The sequence below is a fragment of the Anarhichas minor genome, unplaced genomic scaffold, assembly GCF_050575085.1.
Source record: "Anarhichas minor isolate MPS153535 unplaced genomic scaffold, ASM5057508v1 ptg000092l, whole genome shotgun sequence".
NCBI classification, from domain to species: Eukaryota; Metazoa; Chordata; class Actinopteri; order Perciformes; family Anarhichadidae; genus Anarhichas; species Anarhichas minor.
This window is the reverse complement of record NW_027466538.1, coordinates 210001-219510: the sequence shown is the minus strand read 5'-3', so window position 1 is coordinate 219510 and position 9510 is coordinate 210001.

Genomic DNA, 9510 nt, shown 5'->3' with positions numbered 1-9510 from the left:
TGAAAGAGGCCAAAAGTGGATTTTGTGAAAGTAAACATAGTTTCAGAAAACTGGCTCAGGGCAGTTGATTTCACTGTTTCATGATGTTTTCATTACAACCTGCTTACTCACCTTTACTGGTTTACGGTACATTCTCAGCCTTTTCTGCTCTTAAAATACGTTTCAGGCTTGGAAAAGGCCAAAAGTGGATTTTGTGAAAGTAAACATAGTTTCAAAAAACTGGCTTAGGGCAGTTGATTTCACTATTTCATGATGTTTTCGATAGAAACTGATTCTTACACACCTTTATTGGTTCACGGTACATTCTTCGCCTTTTATGCTCTTAAAATATGTTTCAAGCTTGGAAGAAAAAAAAAAGAGTGGATTTAGTGACAATCAAAATACTTTCAAAGGTTTTCTTCAAAAAACTGGCTCAGGGCAGTTCAGTTTCATGATGTTTTCATTAGAACCTGATGATTACCCACCGTTACTGGTTTACGGTACATTCTCAGCCTTTTATGCTCTTAAAATACGTTTCAGGCTTGGAAGAGGCCAAAAGTGGATTTTGTGAAAGTAAACATAGTTTCAAGGATGTTCTTCAAAACACTGGCTCAGGGCAGTTGATTTCATTGTTTCATGATGTTTTCATTAGAACCTGATGCGTACCCACCTTTACTGGTTTAATGTAGCCTTTTATGTTGTTAAAATACGTTTCAGGCTTGAAAGAGGCCAAAAGTGGATTTTGTGAAAGTAAACATAGTTTCAAAAAACTGGCTTAGGGCAGTTGATTTCACTGTTTCATGATGTTTTCATTACAACCTGCTTACTCACCTTTACTGGTTTACGGTACATTCTCAGCCTTTTATGCTCTTAAAATACGTTTCAGGCTTGGAAAAGGCCAAAAGTGGATTTTGTGAAAGTCAACATAGTTTCAAGGATGTTCTTTAAAAAACTGGCTCAGGGCAGTTGATTTCATTGTTTCATGATGTTTTCATTAGAACCTGATGCGTACCCACCTTTACTGGTTTAATGTAGCCTTTTATGTTGTTAAAATACGTTTCAGGCTTGAAAGAGGCCAAAAGTGGATTTTGTGAAAGTAAACATAGTTTCAAAAAACTGGCTTAGGGCAGTTGATTTCACTGTTTCATGATGTTTTCATTACAACCTGCTTACTCACCTTTACTGGTTTACGGTACATTCTCAGCCTTTTATGCTCTTAAAATACGTTTCAGGCTTGGAAAAGGCCAAAAGTGGATTTTGTGAAAGTCAACATAGTTTCAAGGATGTTCTTTAAAAAACTGGCTCAGGGCAGTTGATTTCATTGTTTCATGATGTTTTCATTAGAACCTGATGCGTACCCACCTTTACTGGTTTAATGTAGCCTTTTATGTTGTTAAAATACGTTTCAGGCTTGAAAGAGGCCAAAAGTGGATTTTGTGAAAGTAAACATAGTTTCAAAAAACTGGCTTAGGGCAGTTGATTTCACTGTTTCATGATGTTTTCATTACAACCTGCTTACTCACCTTTACTGGTTTACGGTACATTCTCAGCCTTTTATGCTCTTAAAATACGTTTCAGGCTTGGAAAAGGCCAAAAGTGGATTTTGTGAAAGTCAACATAGTTTCAAGGATGTTCTTTAAAAAACTGGCTCAGGGCAGTTGATTTCATTGTTTCATGATGTTTTCATTAGAACCTGATGCGTACCCACCTTTACTGGTTTAATGTAGCCTTTTATGTTGTTAAAATACGTTTCAGGCTTGAAAGAGGCCAAAAGTGGATTTTGTGAAAGTAAACATAGTTTCAAAAAACTGGCTTAGGGCAGTTGATTTCACTGTTTCATGATGTTTTCATTACAACCTGCTTACTCACCTTTACTGGTTTACGGTACATTCTCAGCCTTTTCTGCTCTTAAAATACGTTTCAGGCTTGGAAAAGGCCAAAAGTGGATTTTGTGAAAGTAAACATAGTTTCAAGGATGTTCTTCAAAACACTGGCTCAGGGCAGTTGATTTCATTGTTTTATGATGTTTTCATTAGAACCTGATGCGTACCCACCTTTACTGGTTTAATGTAGCCTTTTATGCTATTAAAATACGTTTCAGGCTTGAAAGAGGCCAAAAGTGGATTTTGTGAAAGTAAACATAGTTTCAAAAAACTGGCTTAGGGCAGTTGATTTCACTGTTTCATGATGTTTTCATTACAACCTGCTTACTCACCTTTACTGGTTTACGGTACATTCTCAGCCTTTTCTGCTCTTAAAATACGTTTCAGGCTTGGAAAAGGCCAAAAGTGGATTTTGTGAAAGTAAACATAGTTTCAAGGATGTTCTTCAAAACACTGGCTCAGGGCAGTTGATTTCATTGTTTCATGATGTTTTCATTAGAACCTGATGCGTACCCACCTTTACTGGTTTAATGTAGCCTTTTATGCTATTAAAATACGTTTCAGGCTTGAAAGAGGCCAAAAGTGGATTTTGTGAAAGTAAACATAGTTTCAAAAAACTGGCTTAGGGCAGTTGATTTCACTGTTTCATGATGTTTTCATTACAACCTGCTTACTCACCTTTTCTGGTTTACGGTACATTCTCAGCCTTTTATACTCTTAAAATACGTTTCAAGCTTGGAAAAGGCCAAAAGTGGATTTTGTGAAAGTCAACATAGTTTCAAGGATGTTCTTTAAAAAACTGGCTCAGGGCAGTTGATTTCATTGTTTCATGATGTTTTCATTAGAACCTGCGTACCCACCTTTACTGGTTTAATGTAGCCTTTTATGCTATTAAAATATGTTTCAGGCTTGAAAGAGGCCAAAAGTGGATTTTGTGAAAGTAAACATAGTTTCAAAAAACTGGCTTCGGGCAGTTGATTTCACTGTTTCATGATGTTTTCGATAGAAACTGATTCTTACACACCTTTATTGGTTCACGGTACATTCTTCGCCTTTTATGCTCTTAAAATATGTTTCAAGCTTGGAAGAAAAAAAAAAGAGTGGATTTAGTGACAATCAAAATACTTTCAAAGGTTTACTTCAAAAAACATGCTCAGGGCAGTTCAGTTTCATGATGTTTTCATTAGAACCTGATGATTACCCACCGTTACTGGTTTACGGTACATTCTCAGCCTTTTATGCTCTTAAAATACGTTTCAGGCTTGGAAGAGGCCAAAAGTGGATTTTGTGAAAGTAAACATAGTTTCAAAAAACTGGCTTAGGGCAGTTGATTTCACTGTTTCATGATGTTTTCATTACAACCTGCTTACTCACCTTTACTGGTTTACGGTACATTCTCAGCCTTTTATGCTCTTAAAATACGTTTCAGGCTTGGAAAAGGCCAAAAGTGGATTTTGTGAAAGTCAACATAGTTTCAAGGATGTTCTTTAAAAAACTGGCTCAGGGCAGTTGATTTCATTGTTTCATGATGTTTTCATTAGAACCTGATGCGTACCCACCTTTACTGGTTTAATGTAGCCTTTTATGTTGTTAAAATACGTTTCAGGCTTGAAAGAGGCCAAAAGTGGATTTTGTGAAAGTAAACATAGTTTCAAAAAACTGGCTTAGGGCAGTTGATTTCACTGTTTCATGATGTTTTCATTACAACCTGCTTACTCACCTTTACTGGTTTACGGTACATTCTCAGCCTTTTCTGCTCTTAAAATACGTTTCAGGCTTGGAAAAGGCCAAAAGTGGATTTTGTGAAAGTAAACATAGTTTCAAGGATGTTCTTCAAAACACTGGCTCAGGGCAGTTGATTTCATTGTTTTATGATGTTTTCATTAGAACCTGATGCGTACCCACCTTTACTGGTTTAATGTAGCCTTTTATGCTATTAAAATACGTTTCAGGCTTGAAAGAGGCCAAAAGTGGATTTTGTGAAAGTAAACATAGTTTCAAAAAACTGGCTTAGGGCAGTTGATTTCACTGTTTCATGATGTTTTCATTACAACCTGCTTACTCACCTTTACTGGTTTACGGTACATTCTCAGCCTTTTCTGCTCTTAAAATACGTTTCAGGCTTGGAAAAGGCCAAAAGTGGATTTTGTGAAAGTAAACATAGTTTCAAGGATGTTCTTCAAAACACTGGCTCAGGGCAGTTGATTTCATTGTTTCATGATGTTTTCATTAGAACCTGATGCGTACCCACCTTTACTGGTTTAATGTAGCCTTTTATGCTATTAAAATACGTTTCAGGCTTGAAAGAGGCCAAAAGTGGATTTTGTGAAAGTAAACATAGTTTCAAAAAACTGGCTTAGGGCAGTTGATTTCACTGTTTCATGATGTTTTCATTACAACCTGCTTACTCACCTTTTCTGGTTTACGGTACATTCTCAGCCTTTTATGCTCTTAAAATACGTTTCAGGCTTGGAAAAGGCCAAAAGTGGATTTTGTGAAAGTCAACATAGTTTCAAGGATGTTCTTTAAAAAACTGGCTCAGGGCAGTTGATTTCATTGTTTCATGATGTTTTCATTAGAACCTGCGTACCCACCTTTACTGGTTTAATGTAGCCTTTTATGCTATTAAAATATGTTTCAGGCTTGAAAGAGGCCAAAAGTGGATTTTGTGAAAGTAAACATAGTTTCAAAAAACTGGCTTCGGGCAGTTGATTTCACTGTTTCATGATGTTTTCGATAGAAACTGATTCTTACACACCTTTATTGGTTCACGGTACATTCTTCGCCTTTTATGCTCTTAAAATATGTTTCAAGCTTGGAAGAAAAAAAAAAGAGTGGATTTAGTGACAATCAAAATACTTTCAAAGGTTTACTTCAAAAAACATGCTCAGGGCAGTTCAGTTTCATGATGTTTTCATTAGAACCTGATGATTACCCACCGTTACTGGTTTACGGTACATTCTCAGCCTTTTATGCTCTTAAAATACGTTTCAGGCTTGGAAGAGGCCAAAAGTGGATTTTGTGAAAGTCAACATAGTTTCAAGGATGTTCTTCAAAAAACTGGCTCAGGGCAGTTGATTTCATTGTTTCATGATGTTTTCATTAGAACCTGATGCGTACCCACCTTTACTGGTTTAATGTAGCCTTTTATGCTCTTAAAATACGTTTGAGGCTTGGAAGAGGCCAAAAGTGGATTTTGTGAAAGTAAACATAGTTTCAAAAAACTGGCTTAGGGCAGTTGATTTCACTGTTTCATGATGTTTTCATTACAACCTCCTCACCCACCTTTACTGGTTTACGGTACATTCTCAGCCTTTTCTGCTCTTAAAATACGTTTCAGGCTTGGAAAAGGCCAAAAGTGGATTTTGTGAAAGTAAACATAGTTTCAAGGATGTTCTTCAAAACACTGGCTCAGGGCAGTTGATTTCATTGTTTCATGATGTTTTCATTAGAACCTGATGCGTACCCACCTTTACTGGTTTAATGTAGCCTTTTATGCTCTTAAAATTCGTTTCAGGCTTGAAAGAGGCCAAAAGTGGATTTTGTGAAAGTAAACATAGTTTCAGAAAACTGGCTCAGGGCAGTTGATTTCACTGTTTCATGATGTTTTCATTACAACCTGCTCACCCACCTTTACTGGTTTACGGTACATTCTCAGCCTTTTCTGCTCTTAAAATACGTTTCAGGCTTGAAAGAGGCCAAAAGTGGATTTTGTGAAAGTAAACATAGTTTCAAAAAACTGGCTTAGGGCAGTTGATTTCACTGTTTCATGATGTTTTCGATAGAAACTGATTCTTACACACCTTTATTGGTTCACGGTACATTCTTCGCCTTTTATGCTCTTAAAATATGTTTCAAGCTTGGAAGAAAAAAAAAAGAGTGGATTTAGTGACAATCAAAATACTTTCAAAGGTTTACTTCAAAAAACATGCTCAGGGCAGTTCAGTTTCATGATGTTTTCATTAGAACCTGATGATTACCCACCGTTACTGGTTTACGGTACATTCTCAGCCTTTTATGCTCTTAAAATACGTTTCAGGCTTGGAAGAGGCCAAAAGTGGATTTTGTGAAAATCAACATAGTTTCAGAAAACTGGCTCAGGGCAGTTGATTTCACTGTTTCATGATGTTTTCATTACAACCTGCTCACCCACCTTTACTGGTTTACGGTACATTCTCAGCCTTTTATGCTCTTAAAATACGTTTCAGGCTTGGAAGAGGCCAAAAGTGGATTTTGTGAAAGTCAACATAGTTTCAAGGATGTTCTTCAAAAAACTGGCTCAGGGCAGTTGATTTCATTGTTTCATGATGTTTTCATTAGAACCTGATGCGTACCCACCTTTACTGGTTTAATGTAGCCTTTTATGCTCTTAAAATACGTTTGAGGCTTGGAAGAGGCCAAAAGTGGATTTTGTGAAAGTAAACATAGTTTCAAAAAACTGGCTTAGGGCAGTTGATTTCACTGTTTCATGATGTTTTCATTACAACCTCCTCACCCACCTTTACTGGTTTACGGTACATTCTCAGCCTTTTCTGCTCTTAAAATACGTTTCAGGCTTGGAAAAGGCCAAAAGTGGATTTTGTGAAAGTAAACATAGTTTCAAGGATGTTCTTCAAAACACTGGCTCAGGGCAGTTGATTTCATTGTTTCATGATGTTTTCATTAGAACCTGATGCGTACCCACCTTTACTGGTTTAATGTAGCCTTTTATGCACTTAAAATACGTTTCAGGCTTGAAAGAGGCCAAAAGTGGATTTTGTGAAAGTCAACATAGTTTCAGAAAACTGGCTTAGGGCAGTTGATTTCACTGTTTCATGATGTTTTCATTACAACCTGCTTACCCACCTTTACTGGTTTAGGGTACATTCTCAGCCTTTTATGCTCTTAAAATACATTTCAGGCTTGGAAGAGGCCAAAAGTGGATTTTCTGAAAGTCACACAGTTTCAAAGATTTTCTTCAAAAAAGTGGATTTTGTGAAAGTAAACAGTTTCCAAAAACTGGCTCAGGGCAGTTGATTTCACTGTTTCATGATGTTTTCATTACAACCTGCTTACCCACCTTTACTGGTTTAAGGTAGCCTTTTATGTTCTTAAAATACATTTCAGGCTTTAAAGAGGCCAAAAGTGGATTTTGTGAAAGTAAACATAGTTTCAAAACACTGGCTTAGGGCAGTTGATTTCACATTTTCATGATGTTGTCATTACAACCTGCTTACCCACCTTTACTGGTTTATGGTACATTCTCAGCCTTTTATGCTCTTAAAATACGTTTCAGGCTTGGAAGAGGCCAAAAGTGGATTTTGTGAAAGTAAACATAGTTTCAAAAAACTGGCTTAGGGCAGTTGATTTCACTGTTTCATGATGTTTTCGATAGAAACTGATTCTTACACACCTTTATTGGTTTACAGTACATTCTTAGCCTTTTATGCTCTTAAAATACGTTTCAGGCTTGGAAGAAAAGAAAAAAAGTGGATTTTGTGACAGTCAAAATACATTCAAAGGTTTTCTTCAAAAAACTGGCTCAGGGCAGTTCAGTTTCATGATGTTTTCATTAGAACCTGATGATTACCCACCTTTACTGGTTTACGGTACATTATCAGCCTTTTATGCTCTTAAAATACGTTTGAGGCTTGGAAGAGGCCAAAAGTGGATTTTGTAAAAGTAAACATAGTTTCAGAAAACTGGCTCAGGGCAGTTGATTTCACTGTTTCATGATGTTTTCATTACAACCTGCTTACCCACCTTTACTGGTTTACGGTACATTCTCAGCCTTTTCTGCTCTTAAAATACGTTTCAGGCTTGGAAGAGGCCAAAAGTGGATTTTGTGAAAGTAAACATAGTTTCAAGGATGTTCTTCAAAAAACTGGCGCAGGGCAGTTGATTTCACTGTTTCATGATGTTTTCATTACAACCTGCTTACCCACCTTTACTGGTTTACGGTACAATATCAGCCTTTTATGCTCTTAAAATACGTTTCAGGCTTGGAAGAGGCCAAAAGTGGATTTTCTGAAAGTCAACACAGTTTCAAAGATTTTCTTCAAAAAAGTGGATTTTGTGAAAGTAAACATAGTTTCAAAAAACTGGCTTAGGGCAGTTGATTTCACTGTTTCATGATGTTTTCATTACAACCTGCTTACCCACCTTTACTGGTTTACGGTACATTCTCAGCCTTTTATGCTCTTAAAATACGTTTCAGGCTTGGAAGAAGTGGATTTTGTGACAGTCAATATAGTTTCAAAGATTTTCTTCAAAAAACTGGCGCAGGGCAGTTGATTTCACTGTTTCATGATGTTTTCATTACAACCTGCTTACCCACCTTTACTGGTTTACGGTACAATATCAGCCTTTTATGCTCTTAAAATACGTTTCAGGCTTGGAAGAGGCCAAAAGTGAATTTTCTGAAAGTCAACACAGTTTCAAAGATTTTCTTCAAAAAAGTGGATTTTGTGAAAGTAAACATAGTTTCAAAAAACTGGCTTAGGGCAGTTGATTTCACTGTTTCATGATGTTTTCATTACAACCTGCTTACCCACCTTTACTGGTTTAAGGTAGCCTTTTATGTTCTTAAAATACATTTCAGGCTTTAAAGAGGCCAAAAGTGGATTTTGTGAAAGTAAACATAGTTTCAAAACACTGGCTTAGGGCAGTTGATTTCACATTTTCATGATGTTTTCATTACAACCTGCTTACCCACCTTTACTGGTTTATGGTACATTCTCAGCCTTTTATGCTCTTAAAATACGTTTCAGGCTTGGAAGAAGCCAAAAGTGGATTTTGTGAAAGTAAACATAGTTTCAAAAAACTGGCTTAGGGCAGTTGATTTCACTGTTTCATGATGTTTTCGATAGAAACTGATTCTTACACACCTTTATTGGTTTACAGTACATTCTTAGCCTTTTATGCTCTTAAAATACGTTTCAGGCTTGGAAGAAAAGAAAAAAAGTGGATTTTGTGACAGTCAAAATACATTCAAAGGTTTTCTTCAAAAAACTGGCTCAGGGCAGTTCAGTTTCATGATGTTTTCATTAGAACCTGATGATTACCCACCTTTACTGGTTTACGGTACATTATCAGCCTTTTATGCTCTTAAAATACGTTTGAGGCTTGGAAGAGGCCAAAAGTGGATTTTGTAAAAGTAAACATAGTTTCAGAAAACTGGCTCAGGGCAGTTGATTTCACTGTTTCATGATGTTTTCATTACAACCTGCTTACCCACCTTTACTGGTTTACGGTACATTCTCAGCCTTTTCTGCTCTTAAAATACGTTTCAGGCTTGGAAGAGGCCAAAAGTGGATTTTCTGAAAGTCAACACAGTTTCAAAGATTTTCTTCAAAAAAGTGGATTTTGTGAAAGTAAACATAGTTTCAAAAAACTGGCTTAGGGCAGTTGATTTCACCGTTTCATGATGTTTTCATTACAACCTGCTTACCCACCTTTACTGGTTTAAGGTAGCCTTTTATGTTCTTAAAATACATTTCAGGCTTTAAAGAGGCCAAAAGTGGATTTTGTGAATGTAAACATAGTTTCAGAAAACTGGCTCAGGGCAGTTGATTTCACTTTTTCATGATGTTTTCATTACAACCTGCTTACCCACCTTTACTGGTTTACGGTACATTCTCAGCCTTTTATGCTCTTAAAATACGTTTCA